The sequence below is a fragment of the Somniosus microcephalus genome, chromosome 23 (genome assembly GCF_052327205.1).
Source record: "Somniosus microcephalus isolate GS21.2 chromosome 23, FLI_Smic_1.0, whole genome shotgun sequence".
NCBI lineage: Eukaryota > Metazoa > Chordata > Chondrichthyes > Squaliformes > Somniosidae > Somniosus > Somniosus microcephalus.
Window position 1 is genome coordinate 21732190 of NC_141009.1, and position 19083 is coordinate 21751272.

Here is a 19083-nt window from a genome sequence, read left to right on the forward strand (position 1 = left end):
CTATGCACATTAGTGTTAATTGCAGTTTGCATCAGCTTAATTAAAGCAATAATTTTTCTACTGTGCAATTTAGTAGGACTTTTAGTGTGTCATTACTTGCATTAACAAAAAATCAGTGATTAAATTGTGGTGTAGAGCCGATATTGGTTTAGTGACGATGATGGAACAGCAAGGTATGTGTCCAGGTCCAGGATGGTGTGCAATCTGGAGGGGCTGGTGTTCCCATACTCTTGCTGCTCTTGTCTTTCTCAGTGGTAGAGGCTGCGGGGCTGGAAGGTGCTGTTAAAGTAAGCTTGGTGAGTTGCTACGGTGCGTACTGCTGCCAGGTTGCTCCGGTGGTGGATATTCAGTTCAATTTCAAGGGCGCCAATCCAATGAACTGCCCCATCCTTGATGGTGCTGATCTTCTTGAGTATTGTAACTGCTTCCCATCTGGCGAGTGGTGAGTCACACTCTTGACAAGCTTTGTAGATGGTGGAGAGGCTTTCAAGGGCCAGGCGTTGAGCTACTCTTTTCATAGAGTACCCAGGAATTCGGGAGGAGGCCAAGTAGGATTGTCCACTTGGCACCTTTGGTTGAAAATGCTTGTTTTGTCTTGCCTCTTGCACTCACCTGCTTGGCTCTACCACTGTTGAGGATGAGGATGCTCCTCCTTCCATTAGTTGCCTGATTGTCCACCACCATTCTCGACCAGATGTGGTAGGGCTACGGAACTTCAAGGGCCAGGTTGCCAAGGCTGAAGCCTTATGTACCTAAGACCACATGTGGGACACTCGTGGTATATGGAATAGTTTCTTGTGTGTATTCCTTGTTTATATTACATCTGACTTGCCTGGAGTTGTTTGTATCCATATTGTAGGACAGTAGGAATGATGACTGATCTCCTTCCTAATATCTAGCAAACTGTCACAGAGAGCACTATATGAGGGGAGGTAGAGCTGAAGTAGAACTTGAAGAACTTGCATTTCTGTAGCATCTTTCATGACCTCAGGGCATCCCAAAACGCTTTACAGCCAATGAAATACTCTTGAAGTGTAGTCACTGTTGTAATGTAGGGAAATTTACAGTTGGTTCTGTCCTGAAAAGGAGTGCAGTAGACTTTGCATGACTTAGGTGGACAGAGGAAAAACAGTCAGGGAAATGGCGTGACATACAACAAGTGTCTGATCACGATATGGGGGCACTGCAGTCTTCACAATGAAATGAAAAGCTCTGTGGGATAAGCAAGAAATTCACTTTAAGTTACAAGTGCTTTCGACATGAAGGTATCAAAAGGATCCTGCCTGATCAGAAGCCTTTGAATCAAATTTTTTTCTCAATTGAGCATCTCAACGTGGTTTTCTTTCATCAAGATAAAGGCTTAATAGGGATTCAATTCAATTAAACTTTGAAGGAGAGTCTTCAGATGCAGTTTCTTTGGGCAGATTGTGCCAGCACTGTGCATTTCACACTTGGTGCAGGCACAACATGGAGGCTTAGACAAGCACAGCATAAAACTCTTTTTTATTTTCCTTTACATGCTTTAAGCTGACCCTGAGCCGGCCCCGATTTTAACTCCAGGTGGATTCCCCGCTCCGGCCTGAGTTAAAATTACAGTCGGGTCTCAATGATGTCATTGGGCCGCGGAAACAGCATGTTATAGACAGGGCTAAGCGACCCCACAATCAACGGATCAGATCAAAGCTCTGCAGTCCTACCACATCCAGTCGTAAATGGTGGTGGACCATTAAACAACTAACGGGAGGAGGAGGCTCCAAGAATATCCCCATTCTCAATGATGGTGGAGCCCAGCACGTGAGTGCAAAAGACAAGGCTGAAGCGTTTGCAACCAACTTCAGCCAGAAGTGCCGAGTGGATGATCCATATCGGCCTCCTCCTGAGATCCCCACCATCACAGAAGCCAGTCTTCAGCCAATTCGATTCACTCCACGTGATATCAAGAAACGGCTGAGCGCACTGGATACAGCAAAGGCTATGGGCCCCGACAACATCTTGGCTATCGTGCTGAAGACTTGTGCTCCAGAACTAGCTGCGCCTCTAGCCAAGCTGTTCCAATACAACTACAAAACTGGCATCTATCTGACAATGTGGAAAACTGCCCAGGCATGTCCTGTCCACAAAAAGCAGGACAAATCCAACACGGCCAATTACCGCCCCATCAGTCTACTCTCAATCATCAGCAAAGTGATGGAAGGTGTCATCGACAGTGCTATCAAGCGGTGCATACTCACCAATAACCTGCTCACTGATGCGCAGTTTGGGTTCTGCCAAGACCACTCGGCTCCCGACCTCATTACAGCCTTGGTCCAAACATGGAAAAAGGAGCTGAATTCCAGAGGTGAGGTGAGAGTGACTGCCCTTGACATCAAGGCAGCATTTGACCAAGTCTGGCATCAAGGAGCCCTAGTAAAACTGAAGTCAATGGGAATCGGGGAAAATGCTCCACTGGCTGGAGTCATACCTAACACAAAGGAAGATGGTTGTGGTGGTTGAAGGTCAATCATCACAGCCCCAGGACATTGCTGCAGGAGTTCCTTAAGGCAGTGTCCTAGGCCCAACCAGCTTTAGCTACTTCATCAATGACCTTCCCTCCAACATAAGGTCAGAAATGGGAATGTTCGCTGATGACTGCACAGTGTTCAGCGCCATTCACAACTCTACAGATAATGAAGCAGTTCATGCAACAAGACCTGGACGACGTTCAGGCTTGGGCTGATGAGTGGCAGGTAACATTCGTGCCACAGAAGTGCCAGGCAGTGACTATCTCTAACAAGCGAGAGTCTAACCATCTCCCCTTGACATTCAATGGCATTACCATCTCCGAATACCCCACTATCAACATCCTGGGGGTCACCATTAACCAGATGCTTAAGTGGACCAGCCACATAAATACTGTGGCAACAAGAGCAGGTCAGAGGCTAGGTATTCTGCGGCGAGTGTCTCGTCTCCTGACTCCCCAAAGCCTTTCCACCATCTACAAGGCACAAGTAAGGAGTGTGATGGAATACTCTCCACTTGCCTGGATGAGTGCAGCTCCAACAACACTCAGGAAGCTCGACACGATCCAGGACAAAGCAGCCCGCTTGATTGGCACCCCATCCACCACCTTAAACATTCAATCCCTCCACCACCGGCGTACCATGGCTGCAGTGTGTACCATCTACAAGATGCACTGCAGCAACTTGCCAAGGCTTCTTCGGCAACATCTCCCAAACCCGCGACCTCTTCCACCTAGAAGGACAAGTGCAGCAGGCACATGGGAACACCACCACCTCCAAGTTCCCCTCCAAGTCACACACCATCCTGACTTGGAAGTATATTGCTGATCCTTCATCGTCGCTGGGTCAAAATCCTGGAACTCCCTCACTAACAGCACTGTGGGGGTGCCTTCACCACACGGACTGCAGCGGTTCAAGAAGGCGGCACACCACCACCTTCTCAAGGGCAATTAGGGATGGGCAATAAATGCTGGCATTGCCAGCGACGCCCACATCCCATAAACACATTTTAAAAATATGCATATGTAAAGAAGGACCCCGTTGGCTCCGGGCAGGTGTCCTTGCTGCCTGCTCAGGAGAGCAGGTTAAAATTGCAGATGTTGCGATAATGGCGATTTTAACTACCCACCCGCCATTCAGATCTGCCCCAACTCTGTTAGCTGATCAAATGGCGCCACTAATAGCCCCATCTGGACTTTTACTTCCTGAGTTTTAGTAATTCTATCCCAAGTTAGTTATCCCCATTGTTTGGTTCTTCAGTTCTGGGTCAGAGGAATTGCATGAATGAAATTACTCCGAGACCATTTTCAGGTGTGTTTAATACGTATGCTTTATGTTGGGAATACTACTGCTACTACTTTGTATGGCTGATGTAGATGTCGAGTGTATTGCCGTGATGCCTCCTTTGTATTGGTGAATGGGGCATTGAGTCGTTCTGTGTTCCGTGGTCTGTTCTGGGTGACCACGGTCGCACACTGGAGAGCTTTTAATTCTCCATTTGTGCATCAGGTATCCACATCTGCCGCGGTTTGTGCGGATGCGGTTCAGGGTTGCCCATAAGCTTCGCAGAAGATCAAAGCCAGGGGATCTTCCACGTCGGGTCTTTCACAAGGTGTTGGTGACTTCTTGTGAGCTCCATCCGGCTTTCCAAGCATCACCAGGGTCGAAGTCATGTTGGGAATGGAGAAGAGACACGCCTCGCCCAACACAGATCTGTGAAAGAGGGAGAAAGAAGACAAAAGAGCACGCAAGAAAGAATGAAAAGATTGTGATTAGAGATTAGGCCTCCTTATCGATTGAGAGTTGTTCAGGTTGGAGAGAGGAAATACTCGCTGTGGAAACTGGCATAGAAACATAGAAGATAGTGTGGGAGACTACAGTCTCCCGCGTAAAGAAATAGGCAACACAGCGAGCTACAAGAAACAGGTCTTTACTCCAACTCTCACAATACAGTACTGAATTCGTAAAGCCCGCGAACCTGTGATGACTCACGGATTGGTCACCTGCTGGAACCTGATTGGTTTTCCTTCTCTCAGCAGCAGGCGAGTCTGAACATGCCTTATTCCTCTCAGCTTGCAACTGTCTTGCGGGGGGAGGGGAATACAGCAGTTAAAAGGGGATTATACAGGTTTATCTACATACACACAGTGTTTCCCCAATGTGGTAACGCCACATACGCCCCCCCCAGAATCCTCGTTAACTGTAAAAGTCAGTCTCTGCGGAGGTTTGACCAAACGGCCGTAGCGGCTGTAGTAGCCATCTGGCGTGTGAGGAGGGCTGTCTGGGAGGTCGGCCGGTTGGTTCGTCGGCTGGTCTGGCGGCTGGTCTGCCGGTGGGCTGGCTGGACGGGCTGCCGGCGAAGGTGGGGCGGCGGCCGGGAAGTAAGGTTCTGGCGTGTCTTGGTCCTCTTGTGGGGCCGCCGCCAACGCGGGAGGTCTGCCCCGCCGTGGGGGAAGAGCCGGATGAAACAGGAAGCTGAGGTCCAGGTGCGCCGGTTTGAGGCGGTCTACTGAAATAAGGTCCGGCTTCCCGCCGACGTCGATAAGAAAAGCTTTGTCCCCCGTCTCCAATACTGAGAAGGGGCCGGTGTATGGTGCCTGCAGCGGGCCTCTGTGCGCATCCCGGCGCACGAAGACGAACTCCGCATGTCGTAAGTCCCGAGGCACGTAGGACGGCTGCGGGCCGTGTTGCGAAGTGGGCACTGGACGGAATTGCTGGGCCGCGTCCTGGTGCAGGGAAAGCTGTCTGCCGGCCGACCACGGCTCCGTTGTCAGGGGGAGGAAGTCGCCTGGTACTCTGAGCGGTTGGCCGTAGACCATCTCGGCCACGGAGGCACGGAGGTCCTCTTTGGGCGCGGTGCGCAATCCCAGGAGGACCCAGGGTAGTTTGTCGATCCAGCTGGTGTCGGCCAGGCTGGCGCGGAGGGAGGCTTTCAAGGAACGATGAAAGCGCTCGCAGAGCCCGTTGGCCTGCGGGTGGTAGGCTGTTGTCCTGTGCAACTTGGTGCCGAGGCCGGCGGTGATGGCATTCCACAAGTGGGAGGTGAACTGGGGGCCTCTGTCCGAGGATATGTCGGTTGGCACGCCGAACCGGGCCACCCATGTCGAGACGAATGCTCGCGCGACGTCGGTCGTGGTGGTGGAGGCGAGGGGAACCGCCTCGGGCCATCTGGTGGTGCGGTCGACGATCGTGAGCAGGTGTGTGAAACCATGCGACGGCGGCAAGGGGCCTACCAGATCGACGTGGACGTGGTCGAAACGCCTCTCGGGCACCGGGAAACACTCCAATGGCGCCTTGGTGTGCTGCTGGACCTTAGCGCGCTAACACACCACGCATGTGTTGGTCCAGTCTCTCACATCCTTGTGGAGTCCAGGCCAGACGAACTTGGCGGACATGAGTTTCTGAGACGCACGCATCCCTGGATGTGAGAGGCCGTGGATGATGTCGAAAACTCGCTTGCGCCAGGCGGATGGGACGACTGGCCTAGGCGAGGGGACTGAGACGTCGCACAGGAGGGTTGTGCCGGCTGCGTGGAAGTGGATGTCGGCCAGAGTGAGGCTGGTGGTTGACGTCCTGAGGGCCTGGATCTCCGCGTCGGCGGCCTGGTCTCTCGCCATGCTGGCGTAGTCGACGCCCAGGTGCACTGCGTGGAGCGAGGGTCTTGAGAGGCAGTCGGCCACCAAATTGTCCTTGCCGGCGACGTGGCGGATGTCCGTGGTGAACTCCGAGATGAAGTTGAGTTGGCGCTGTTGGTGCGCGGACCAGGGTTCGGTTACTTTGGCCATGGCGAAAGTGAGCGGCTTGTGGTCCACGAATGCGGTGAACGGCCGGCCTTCCAGGAGGAAACGGAAGTGCCGGATTGCCAGGAACAGGGCCAGGAGCTCTCTGTCGAACGTGCTGTAGGCCTGCTCGTTCTTGCGCAGCTGTCGGCTGAAAAATGCCAGTGGCTGCCACGCGCCTTCGACCCACTGTTGCTGGACAGCGCCAACGGCGTAATCCGAGGCGTCTGTGGTGAGGGCGGTCTTGGCGCCCGGGATGGGGTGGGCCAGTAGTGTGGCGTTGGCCAAGGCGCTTTTGGTCTGGTGGAAGGCTGTCGCCATCTCGCTGGACCAGGTGAGTTGCTCTTTGCCCGTTTTGCCCCTGGTGGCTTCGTAGAGGGGGCGCATGAGTGAGGCGGCCTTGGGCACGAAACGGTGATAGAAATTGACTATCCCCAAAAATTCCTGCAGCGCCTTGACTGAGGTGGGCTGGGGAAAGTCCACCACCGCCTGCGCCTTGGAAGGTAGGGGAATGGCTCCCCTTGGTGAGATTCTGTGGCCGAGAAAGTCAATTTGGGCTGCTCCGAACTGGCATTTGGCCGGGTTGACGATTAGCCCGTGTTGGCTGAGGCGCTGGAAAAGAGAGCGCAAATGCGCGATGTGCTCAGCCTTGCTGGTGCTGGCCACGAGGATATCGTCCAGATAGACGAACAGGAAGCTCAGGTCCTGTAGGACGGAATCCATGAACCGTTGGAAGGCCTGTGCGGCATTCTTGAGCCCGAAGGGCATGCGCAGGAACTTGAACAGTCCGAAGGGGGTGATGACCGCCGTCTTCTGGACGTCTGCGTGGTGGACGGGGACCTGATGGTAGCCGCGAATCAGGTCGACCTTGGAAAAGACGGACTTTCCTGCTAGGTGTGCCGAGAAGCCTTGGATGTGTGGAATGGGGTATCTATCGGGCGTGGTGGTGTCGTTGAGCCACCTGTAGTCGCCGCAGGGGCGCCAGCCACCGCCCGGCTTGGGCACAATGTGGAGGGGGGACGACCAGGGGCTGTTCGAGTGGCGGATGATGCCCAGTTTCTCCATCGTGGGGAATTCTTCCTTGGCCACCGCCATCTTAGCTGGGTCCAGGCGTCTGGCTCGGGCGAACACTGGTGGTCCCGTAGTGGCGATGTGGTGCTCGACACCATGCTTGGCTGCCGCGGCTGCGAAGGTTGGTTGTGTGAGCCTCGGGAAATCTGCGAGTAGGCGGGCGTAGTCGTCATCCGCCGGGCCAGAGCAGGACCCGACGAGGGCCGGGCTGTTGCTCTGCTGGCAGGCCAGTGAAGCGAAAGTTGCTGCGTCGATCAGGCGCCTGTCGCGGACGTCGACCAGAAGTCCGTGGGCGCAAAGAAAATTGGCGCCCAGCAAGGGATGTGCCACCGAGGCCGTCACGAAATCCCACGTAAATCGCTGGCCGTTGAAAGAAACCTCGGCCTGTCGCTTTCCAAAAGTAGCGATGGCTGCGCCATTTGCTGCCACGAGGGGTGGGCCGCTGCCGCCTGCCTGGATGTCGAGCTGGGAGGCAGGAATTATGCTGCATTGGGCTCCGGTGTCGCAAAGGAATCTGCACCCTGAAAGGGAGTCGGTTATGTACAGCAGTTTACCTGCGGTGCCGATGGCCATCGTGGTGGCGGGGGTGCGGTCGAGCGGGCCTAGACGGCGGCGCAGGGCTGGCGCGTTGGGCTGGGCGGCCATCTTGGTTTGATCGAAAGAGCAGGGTGCTCTGCAGCGTTGGGCCTTGTGGCCGAAATGCGCGTGGTAGTAGCATAGTTCTGCGGCCTGGCGTGGCGGCGTGCACTCGGTGGTGTCGGGGAGCCTCGCTGCTGCACAGCCAAGTTGGGCGACGGCGAAGACTTTGTCCGTGGCGGCTGCCAGTTGTACGCAGTCCGTGATCGGGGACCCCGCGAGGGCAGTCTGTACTTGCTGCGGAAGCAGGCTGAGGAAAAGGGCCCGAAACAAGAAGCACTGCGGTTCAGAGCCCAGGAGCGCAAGCATCCGGCTCATCAACTGGGTCGGGGTAGAGTCGCTGAGGCCTGGTAGTGAAAGAAGCCTACGGGCCCTCTCCTCCCCGGACAGGCCATAAGCCTGCAGCAAGCGGCCCTTAATGGTTGAGTACTTGCCGGTCTGTGGTGGGTTCCCCAGCAGGTCGCGAACTTCGGCGGCGGTGGAGCTTGCTAGTGCTGAGACTACGTGGAGGTACCTTTCTTCATCGTCTTGAACCCTGCGAAGGGTGAATTGGGCCTCCGTGTGCGCGAACCAAGCTGGTGCTTGGTGTTCCCAGAAGGTGGGGAGCTTCAAGGACGCGGCGCCGGCCGACACCGGGCTGCTGCTGGTTGCCGTCGGGTCGTTGCTGGCCTCTGTAGGGCTACGTGAGTCGGGGGCTTCGGCCATCAACATTCGGGGTCACCAATGTGGGAGACTACAGTCTCCCGCGTGAAGAAATAGGCAACACAGCGAGCTACAAGAAACAGGTCTTTACTCCAACTCTCACAATACAGTACTGAATTCGTAAAGCCCGCGGACCTGTGATGACTCACGGATTGGTCACCTGCTGGAACCTGATTGGTTTTCCTTCTCTCAGCAGCAGGCGAGTCTGAACATGCCTTATTCCTCTCAGCTTGCAACTGTCTTGCGGGGGGAGGGGAATACAGCAGTTAAAAGGGGATTATACAGGTTTATCTACATACACACAGTGTTTCCCCAATGTGGTAACGCCACATAAGGAGCAGGAGTAGGCCATTCGGCCCCTCGAGCCTGCTCCGCCATTTAATGAGATCATGGCTGATCGTCCAAATTCAGTACCCTGTCCCTGCTTTCTCCCCATATCCCTTGATCCCTTTAGCCGTAAGAAATATATCTAACTCCTTGAATATATTTAATGAATTGGCCTCAACTGCCTTGTGTGGTAGAGAATTCCACAGGTTCACCACTCTCTGGGTGAAGAAATTCCTCCTCATCTCTGTCCTAAATGGCTTACCCCTTATCCTTAGACTGTGACCCCTGGTTCTGGACTCCCCCGTTATCGGGAACATCCTTCCTGCATCTAGTCTGTCTAGACCTGTTAGAATTTTATAAGTTTCAATGAGATTGGGAGCCACAGTAAATAGGAACAAAACAGAGCATGCAACAAGACAAGGCTGTTTGGACAATCAATCCTGTGCTTACACAGAACATAAGAAGCAAGAGTAGGCCATACGGCCCCTCGGGCCTGCTCCGCCATTCAATAGGATCATGGCTGATCCGAACCTAGACTCACGTCCACTTCCCTGCCTGCTCCCCGTAACCCCTAATTCCCTTATCAGCTAGGAAACTGTCTATCTCCGTTTTAAATTTATTTAATGTCGCAGCTTCCACAGCTCTCTGAGGTAGCAAATTCCATAGATTTACTACCCTCTGAGTGAAGAAGTTTCTCCTCATCTCAGTTTTGAAAGGGCAGCCCCTTATTCTAAGATTATGCCCCCTAGTTCTAGTCTCACCCATCAGTGGAAACATCCTCACCGCATCCACCCGATCAAGCCCCCTCACAATCTTATATGTTTCGATAAGATCGCCTCTCATTCTTCTGAATTCCAATGAGTAGAGGCCCAACCTACTCAACCTTTCCTCATAAGTCAACCCCCTCATCTCCGGAATCAACCGAGTGAACCTTCTCTGAACTGCCTCGAGAGCAAGTATATCTTTTCTTAAATATGGAAACCAAAACTGTACGCAGTATTCCAGGTGTGGCCTCACCAGTACCCTGTATAACTGAACCAAGACTTCCCTGCTTTTATACTCCATCCCCCTTGCAATAAAAGCCAAGATTTCATTGGCCTTCCTGATCACCTGCTGTACCTGCATACTAATCTTCTGTGTTTCATGCACCAGGACCCCCAGATCCCTTTGTACTGAAGCACTTTGCAGTTTCTCTCCATTTAGATAATAACTTGCTCTTTGATTTTTTCTGCCAAAGTGCATAACCTCACACTTTCCAACATTATGTTCCATCTGCCAAATTTCTGCCCACTCACTTAGCCTGTCTATGTCCTTTTGCAGGTTTTTTATGTCCTCCTCACTCACTGCTTTCCCTCCCATCTTTGTATCGTCGGCAAACTTGGATACGTTGCACTTGGTCCCCTCCTCCAAATCGTTAATATAGATTGTAAAGAGTTGGGGTCCCAGCACCGACCCCTGCGGAACACCACTAGTTGTGCCACAGACCATGTGCAACCTACTGCCCAATTTCCTGAGCAACGGCAGAGTTTCTCTTTTGCTCCCAAACATCACTAAGCAAAACCCCAGGATATGTATCGAACTTTGCATGCACCGTTGCTCAACTATTGCTGTTTTCTATGGGCTGAGGAGGTGATTTTTTTTGTTTACTGGTGTTAGTCAGTTCTAAATAGTTAAGGGGGAGGGGGCGGGGCGGTGAGATTGTTCTTCGGCGGTGGTGGTGGTGCAAACCAGGCAATAGCGAGTCAGTAGCCCGTTTTACACCCCGCCATTGATTCCATTTGAAGTCAATGGAAAATAAAAAAATCAGGTGGGGTGTAAAACAGCTGCCGATCCTGTGCTACCACCGAAGACCAATTGCACCTCATTGTTCTGGTGGAAATATTGTCAGAATGATAATGTGCTAATAGCACTCAATTTTCATGATTGTGAGTGAGTGGGCAAATACATGGCAGATGCAGTATAACGTGGATAAATGTGAAGTTATCCACTTCGGTAGGAAAAACAGAAAGGCAGAGTATTATTTAAATGGTGATAGATTGGGAAATGTTGATGTACAGAGGGACCTGGGTGTCCTTGTACACCAGCCACTGACAGCAAACATGCAGGTGCAGCAAGCAGTTAGGAAGGCAAATGGTATGTTGGCCTTCATTGCAAGAGGATTTGACTACAGGAGCAAGGATGTCTTACTACAGTTATACAGGGCCTTGGTGAGACCACACCTGGAGTACTGTGTGCAGTTTTGGTCTCCTTACCTAAGAAAGGATATACTTGCCATAGAGGGAGTGCAGCGAAGGTTCACCAGACTGATTCCTGGGATGGCAGGGCTGTCGTATGAGGAGAGATTGGGTCGACTAGGCCTGTATTCACTAGAGTTTAGAAGAATGAGAGGGGATCTCATTGAAATGTATAAAATTCTGACAGGGCTAAACAGACTGGATGCAGGGAGGATGTTTCCTCTGGCTTGGCGGGGGGGTCTAGAATGAGGGGTCACAGTCTCTGGATACGGGGTAGGACATTTAGGACTTTGATGAGGAGAAATTTCTTCACTCGGAGGGTGGTGAACCTGTGGAATTCTCTACCACTGAAGGCTGTGGAGGCCAAGTCACTGAATATTTTTAAGAAGGAGATGGATAGATTTCTAGACACAAGGCGTCAAGGGGTATGGAGAGAGCGGGAATATAGTATTGAGATAGAGGATCAGCCATGATCATAGTGAATGGCGGAGCAGGCTCGAAGGGCCGAATGGCCTACGCCTGCTCCTATTTTTCTATGTTTCATGAGCTTCCCTTCAATTGTCTGCATTCCTTTAAGTTTCACCTACACACTATTTTCCCACCCTCACTACTAGTGTGCTCTCCACTCATACACAGTACCGGTACCTGCAGATAGGAATAATTATCCAAATAGACTTGTAGATTTCCTAACGTGCAATCAGATTCACATAAACAGAGTGTTCAAAGTGGAAAAATGATTTTTTTTTTGCAGTTAACAAAAGTGCAAGTTCCAAAAGACAGAAGGGTTAATCTGCGCCGTTTCAGTTCAGCGATGTGTGCCGGTAGCAAAACATTTGCTTTGGGTGTTTTTTTAAATTGTCGTTCACTGCCGTCACGACTAGTTTACTTTGAAAACTAGCTTACTTTGGTGAGGGTGGAAAACAGCGTGTAGGTGAAACTTAAAGGAATGCAGACAATTGAAGGGGAGTGGCAGAATAGGGGAACATTTTTTTTATAGCCTTTGAAAAGGTTCAGACGGCATTTCAGGTAGCCGTTGCCAAGCGCAAGGGGTTTAGGGGAAAGTTATGAAGTGACAGGCAGAAGTAAAAGGGAAAGGAAACCCAAGATGTAGGTGTGAGTTTGCAGGCAAGTGTCAGAGCAGCCGATTATTTGGCCTGTATGGAGGTGGCTGTGCTGCATGGACAGTGACACTATTTGCTACTCTACAAGGCTATCCCCATCAGGCAGTCTCCTTGGAAGGAGGTGGCGGCTGGCTTGAGGCTGCAGCTGACTAGTACTATATCTGACTATGCCAGCCCGATAGTGCATATTAGCAGCAGGTGTCCTTACAGCAGGTGGCACAGCTCAGCATCTGACTCTGTGCTAAGCTAAACCCTGTGAATATAGCTCCGCACAGTCGTTTCCAGATCGGTGCAACAATGCCTGCAAGTAGGATGTGGTTAATTAGGCTTTGTCGATATGCATGTTTGCTTACTCTCACTCGTTTCTTCTCTCTCTGTCTCTCACTCTCCCTGCCCATATCGCTCTTTCACTCTCCTGTCCATCTCCCTCTCCCTCTCTCTCTCTCGCACTCTTTCTTTCTCTCTCACTTTCCCTGTCCATCTCTCTTTCTCTCACTATCTTTCACTTTCCCTGTCCATCTCTCTCTTTCTCTCTCTCCCTCACCCTCTGCCATGTTTATAAAACTGTTGGGATTGAAGAACTCTTGCTAAGCACCCAGGAGGTGGTTCTTTAACTTCGTTTTTTGTTAATGGGGATCGCCAGTAGCCATATACTCCAGGTTTTACAGTTTTCCTTCTATGTGAATTTGGAGGTAGCAAGCAGAATTATAATTTTGCAATGTTATCATTGACATTAATGAGAGAGAGAGAGAGAGGGGGGGGAGGAGAGAGAGAGTGAGAGAGAGAGAGGGGGAAGGAGAGAGAGAGAGAGGGGGGAAGGAGAGAGAGAGAGAGAGAGGGGGAAGGAGAGAGAGAGAGAGAGGGAAGGAGAGAGAGAGAGGGGTGAAGGAGAGAGAGAGAGGGGTGAAGGAGAGAGAGAGAGGGAAGGAGAGAGTGAGGGAAGGAGATAGAGAAGAGAGGAAGACACCCCAGGGAAGGGGTTGGACTCAGAGCCCGGCCGCGGTGACCCGGAGCCCCCGTGCGCGGCCTAGCGCCTCAGGCCCGGCCCGACTCACCTCAGCTCACCTCCCGCTCCGGGCCGCCGCCGCCACTCCCCCGCTTGCTGTCTCTCGGGCTCTCAGGCCACGCGGTTGTCTCTGTCTCTGTATCTCTTTTCCCGGTCCCGCACTCACGGCAGGCCGCAAGCTTAGGCCCCACCCACACACGCCATGAAACGACCCCCGTGACGTATCATACCGCGGTTCCTCGTAGGATTGGTCAAACCATCACGTCACTCAACGCTAATGAGCTGAAATGAGCAGATTTTGTCCTTTTTTCGTAAACTGTCCGAAAAAAATTTCTCTGACCAAAAATAAACATGCCTATGACACTACCCCTAATCATAAGCTTTCTTTGATATAACATATGTGTAGGTACGCTCTATAACGTTTGAGTTTACCGCACGCATACACACAGACAGACAGACAGACTCATTATATATATCTTACTAGCTGGAGTGCCAGCGGTGCCGAGGGTTTTTTGAGGGCATGTTGTTGTTGGAAGAGAGAGAGAGAGAGACTGGGGGGAGAGAGAGAGACGGGGGGGAAGAGAGAGAGAGAGAGAGAGACTGGTGGATTTAGTTTGGGATTAGCCTGGAGAGAGAGAGGGGGGGAAGGTGCGCCTCAGGCTGGCCCGATCGACCCCCTGCGAAGGAAGGAAGGAAGAAGAAGGCGAGCTCTCCCTCCCTGTCCCACCACCTCACTCTTTCCCTCCCTCACCCTCTCTCTCTCCCTGCCCCTGTCTCTCCCTGCTTACTCTCTCTCTCCCTCCCCCCCTCTCCTCTCCCTCCTGCCCTCTCCTCACCCTCCCTCCCCCTCTCCTCTCCCTCCCCCTGTCCTCTCCTCCCCTCACCTCCCCCTCCCTCCCCCTCTCCTCTCCTCCCTCCCCTCTCCTCTCCCTCCTTCCCCTCTCTCTCCCTCTCCTCTCCCTCCCTCCCCCCTCCTCTCCTCTCCCTCCCCCCCTCCCTCCCCCTCTCCTCTCCCTCCCCCTCCCTCCCCCTCTCCTCTCCCTCCCCCCCTCCCTCCCCCTCTCCTCTCCCTTCCCCTCCCTCTCTCCTCTCCCTCCCCCCTCTCCTCTCCCTCCCCCTCCCCCCTCTCCTCTCCCTCCCCCCTCCTCTCCCTCTCCCCCTCCTCTCCCTCTCCCCCACTCCTCTCCTCTCCCCTCCTCGCCTCCTCCCCTCCTCCCTCCCCCTCTCTCCTCTCCCTCCTCCCCCCTCCTCTCCCTCCCCCGCCTCTCCCTCTCCCCTCTCCCTCTCCCCTCCCTCCCCCCTCTCCTCTCCTCTCCCTCCCCCCCTCCTCTCCTCTCCCTCCCCCCTCCTCTCCCTCTCCCCCCCTCCCTCTCCCCCCTCCCTCTCCCCCCCTCCTCTCCCTCTACCCCTCCTCTCCCTCCCCCCCTCTCCTCTCCCTCCCCCTCTCCTCTCCCTCCCCCCTCTCCTCTCCCTCCCCCTCTCCTCTCCCCCCCTCCTCTCCTCTCCCCCCCTCCTCTCCCCCCCTCCTCTCCCATCCCTCCCCCCCTCTCCTCTCCCCTCCCTCTCCCCCTCTCCTCTCCCCCGCCTCCCCCTCTCCTCTCCCCTCCCTCCCCCCTCTCCTCTCCCTCCCCCCCTCTCCTCTCCTCTCCCTCCCCCCTCTCCTCTCCTTCCCCCCCTCTCCTCTCCTCTCCCTCCCCCTCTCCTCTCCCTCCCCCTCTCCTCTCCCTCCCCCTGTCTCTCCCTGATTTCCTCTCTGTCCCTCCCTCCCCCTCTCTCACTGCCTTTCCTCAGAGCCCGGACGCGGTGAGCCGAAGCTCCCGTGTGCGGATCAGTGCCTCAGGGCCGGCCGGTGCGCGGCCTAGCGCGTGAGGCGTGGCCGGACTCACCTTAGCTCATTTATGCGGCTGACTCCCGCCTGCCAGCCTTTACTAAGATGGCGGCGATGGCTACGCTCGGCTCAGTCCCACGCCGCCAGCCTTTACCAAGATGGCGGCGATCGCGGGGCGGGACGGGCGGTGCCTAGCTCGGGCGTGGCTGGCGAGGAGAGGCCGAGGCTTCGAGGCCTGAGGCCTGCAGACAGCTCATCCACCGCCGAGGGGGGGAAAGCCCGAGTCCCCTTTGCAAAAGGATTTTTTTTCTTTTAAAAGCAACTTTTTTTTTGCTGGAAATCTATATTTACACGCAGAAAGTGGGAAAAAGAAATCAATAGTTAGGAATCAAGATGGCGGCCACTCACCTCAGCTCAGAAGGATTAGGCCCGCCCACACAAACAATGAAATGCCCCCCGTGACGCACCAATTGGTCAACCATCAGGTTAATCCCCTGTACGATTGGTCAACCATCACGTCACTCAACGCTAATGAGTGGAATGTTGCCCTTTTTTGAATCTTTTTTGTATACTGTCTGAACAATTTTTGTCTGACCAAAAAGTAAATACACCTATTAGACTCCCCTAATGATAAGCTTTCTTTTGATATAACATATGTGTAGGTACGCTCTATAACTTTTGATTGTATAGCCGGACAGACAGACAGAAAGACAAACAGAAAGACAAACAGACAGAAAGACAGACAGACCAACCGTTTTAGATATATATACTTTCAACTTTATTCATAAGTATAGGTTTTCTAGATTCTTCTTAATAACTGTAACAAAAGTACAGCTTCCATCCTGTGTCAAATAGGAAAAAAATCTCTACTTTAGGTCCTATAGTTTTATAATAACTAAAGTTAAAATGGAAGATAACTTCCATTGACCAAATTCAAAATGGAGGGCTGTAGATGAATTGACTATGGGATCATGTTGTTAGATCTGTAAATTAGGTGTTGTTCTAGCTGCCAATGATATGATACATAGTGAAGGTGCTAATAGAGATGCAAGATGTGGATGAGCTGGGAGCATATGTTCGTCAAGTTATTCCAGGCACGGTACGCTCCATTGGTTTCTTTAATGTTTGTTGATCAGAATTTTGTCCTCAAGAGGCCTACGGACAAGGGTAAGCACTGGAAAGCTCTCTCATGCCTTTGGTTCAATTTTAAATGGGCCACCTGGACATCATGGGTCAACATAGAAATCCCGTTGCTTTGGAAAGCCCACAAAATTTCCACAAAAGTCTTGCAGTATATCAGACTGTGTAAGAAATATGTTCTAAAGAGGGAATTTAAAACTCTTGAGGACTGCTCCTGTCTTTACTTAAGTTTTTTTTTTATTATTCATTCTTGGGATAAGGGCATCGCTGGCATTTAATGCCCAACCCTAGTTACTAGTGTGAAGGTGGTGGTGAGCTACCTTTGCGAACCCCTGCAGTCCGTGTGGTGAAGGTACTCCCACAGTGCTGTTAGGGAGGGAGTTCCGGTATTTTGAGCCAGTGACTATGAGGGAACGGCGATATATATCCAAGTCAGAATGGTGTGTGACTTGGAGGTGAACCTGGTGTTCCCATGCACCTGCTGCCTTTGTCCTTCTAGGTGGTGGAGCTCACGGGTTTGAGAGATGCTGCTGAAGAAGTCTTGGAGACTTGCTGTAAAGCATCATGTAGATAGTACACACTGCAGGTGGTGGAGGGAGTGGAGGTTTAAGCTCGGGGATGGGGTGCTGATAAAGCGGGCTGCTTTGTCCTGGATGGTGTCGAGCTTCTTGAGTGTTGTTGAAGCTGCCCCCATCCAGGCAAGTGGCGAATATTCCATCACACTCCTGACTTATGCCTTGTAGATTGTGGAGTGGCTTTGGGAGTCCGGAGGTGAGCTACTCACCGCAAAATATCCAGCCTCTGACCTGCTCCTGTACCTGCAACATTTATGCGGCTGGTCCAGACGAGTTTCTGGTCAATGGTAAACCGCAGGGCCATGATGGTGGGGGACCCGGTGATGGTAACTGCTCACCCGCCTGGTTTCTGATGGGTGGGTAGGGTTAGAATCGTCCCCCTGGTTTAGCCTGAATGTAATGGTTTAATAGTATGGTAGGAGCATGTGATGGACATCCCACGTGGTCTTCAGTGTGGTATACTGTAGTGGGGTACTTGTCAGTCCTGTAACATACTGTCGCACTTACAGCTTACATAAGGGCTCTACTTTTGGTTCACAGAAGACTCGGTCTGTTTATAGAAATTGCCTCTTCGCTCTCTCTTAACCTTAACCCCAGTGCTATTATTCATGATTAGATAGCTTATGTTATAGGAACATATGATTAATGTGTATAGTTCTCGTGTGTTCATTGTAGCAGTTAGGCTTGGCTGCATTTTGCTTAACTGTTGAAGTAACCAAATGCTTTAAGAAGTACTTTAAGATAAGCTTCTGCAGCTATTGAAAGAATAGTCTATATCGTCAAGGAACTGTATGATGGCACCACAATCGCTAGAATACATTGAGGGAATGTATAAATAAATGGTATTACAAGAACACAGTGAGAACATATCATAGAATCTTACAGCACAGAAGGAGGCCATTCGGCCCATTGTGCCTGTGCCGGCTCTTTGAAAGAGCGATCCGATTAGTCCCAGTCCCCTGCTCTTTCCATATGTGTGTAATAAATAGGGATAGTTCCCTTGAACATCTACTGACCAGTTTAAGGACCCATTGTAATTTTCACAAGAGTACCAAGTGTAAAACTGCATGTGCACTTTCATAGGTATAGAAAAATAGCGGTCTATTTTCATGATTTTTAGAAGTGCATTTAAAAGCAAAATAATACATTTACCCTTGTGACAAAGATGAAAGTTACAGAGGGTCCTTCTATATTAATCCATTGTAATGTTTTCTTGCACCAGGCAAGACACAATTGATAGAAAGACACAATGAAGAGAGTAAAATGTTCGATGGGTAGAATGGGGAATGGAACTGTTTTACAGTTTTGGCACTCAGTGTTGACATCAAACACCAAGCAGGGGCCAGTGCACAACACTGTTCCTCCACTGCCTCAACAATATGCCTTAACCTTAACTTACAACCGCTGTCTATTGCATTGAATGTCTTCTCCCACTTCACATCCTAGCTATTTTAAGTGGTTCTGAGTGCGATTGCCAATTCGAGCCGTTTTCTGTGATGGGTCCCGCCCCCTCCCACACCACATCCACTAGGAATTAGGTTAAGGCTGTCCAAGTTACTTGAATGTAAATCCTTTACAACTGGCAGAGAGTGGAGGGGCTGAAATTGGTCTATAGCGCAAAACGGGCAATAACGAATCGGCGGCCTGCTTCCCCCCCCCCCCCCACCCGATTATGAATGGAAAATAAAATGGGGCGTGGTGTAAAACAGATAGCCGGTTCCTTATTGGCTGTTTGCCGTTTTGCGTTCTCACCTGTTTTTTGCGCTCCCACCAAGACCACTTTCACTCCCCCTGGAGATTTTAATCTGATCAGCCTGGGTTGGAGTTGAATCTTGTTCGCAGTGTGCTCGCCGACTGTGTCACCCAAGTCCACTAAGATGCACATGTTTCCGTCGCATCGATCACTGAGTACCTCGTGGGATGAAATGCTGGTCTTGGTGTCGGAGGTGGGCTGCAAGTGAGGTGCCATTGCTGTGAAGCAACGAATGAAGGCAGTAGCCACAGTAACAGCAGCAGAACGAAGCAGCTCTTGTCTCAGTATTATGACTCTGTATGGTACAAATCGATGCGATGTGGGAGCTATATCCTTCTATTAGAATTCATCAAGCCACCTGTTGTGTTAAAGAATGATGCTGTATTTGAGCATTCTGCCATAATATGTGCGAG

At 51.8% G+C, this 19083-nt stretch overlaps 1 protein-coding gene across 3 annotated transcripts in view; it reads left to right on the top strand.

The window, feature by feature from the left end:
* Positions 1 to 19083, top strand: part of garnl3 (GTPase activating Rap/RanGAP domain like 3) — a 484279-nt gene that overhangs the window by 287077 nt on the left and 178119 nt on the right. The window lies entirely within an intron of this gene.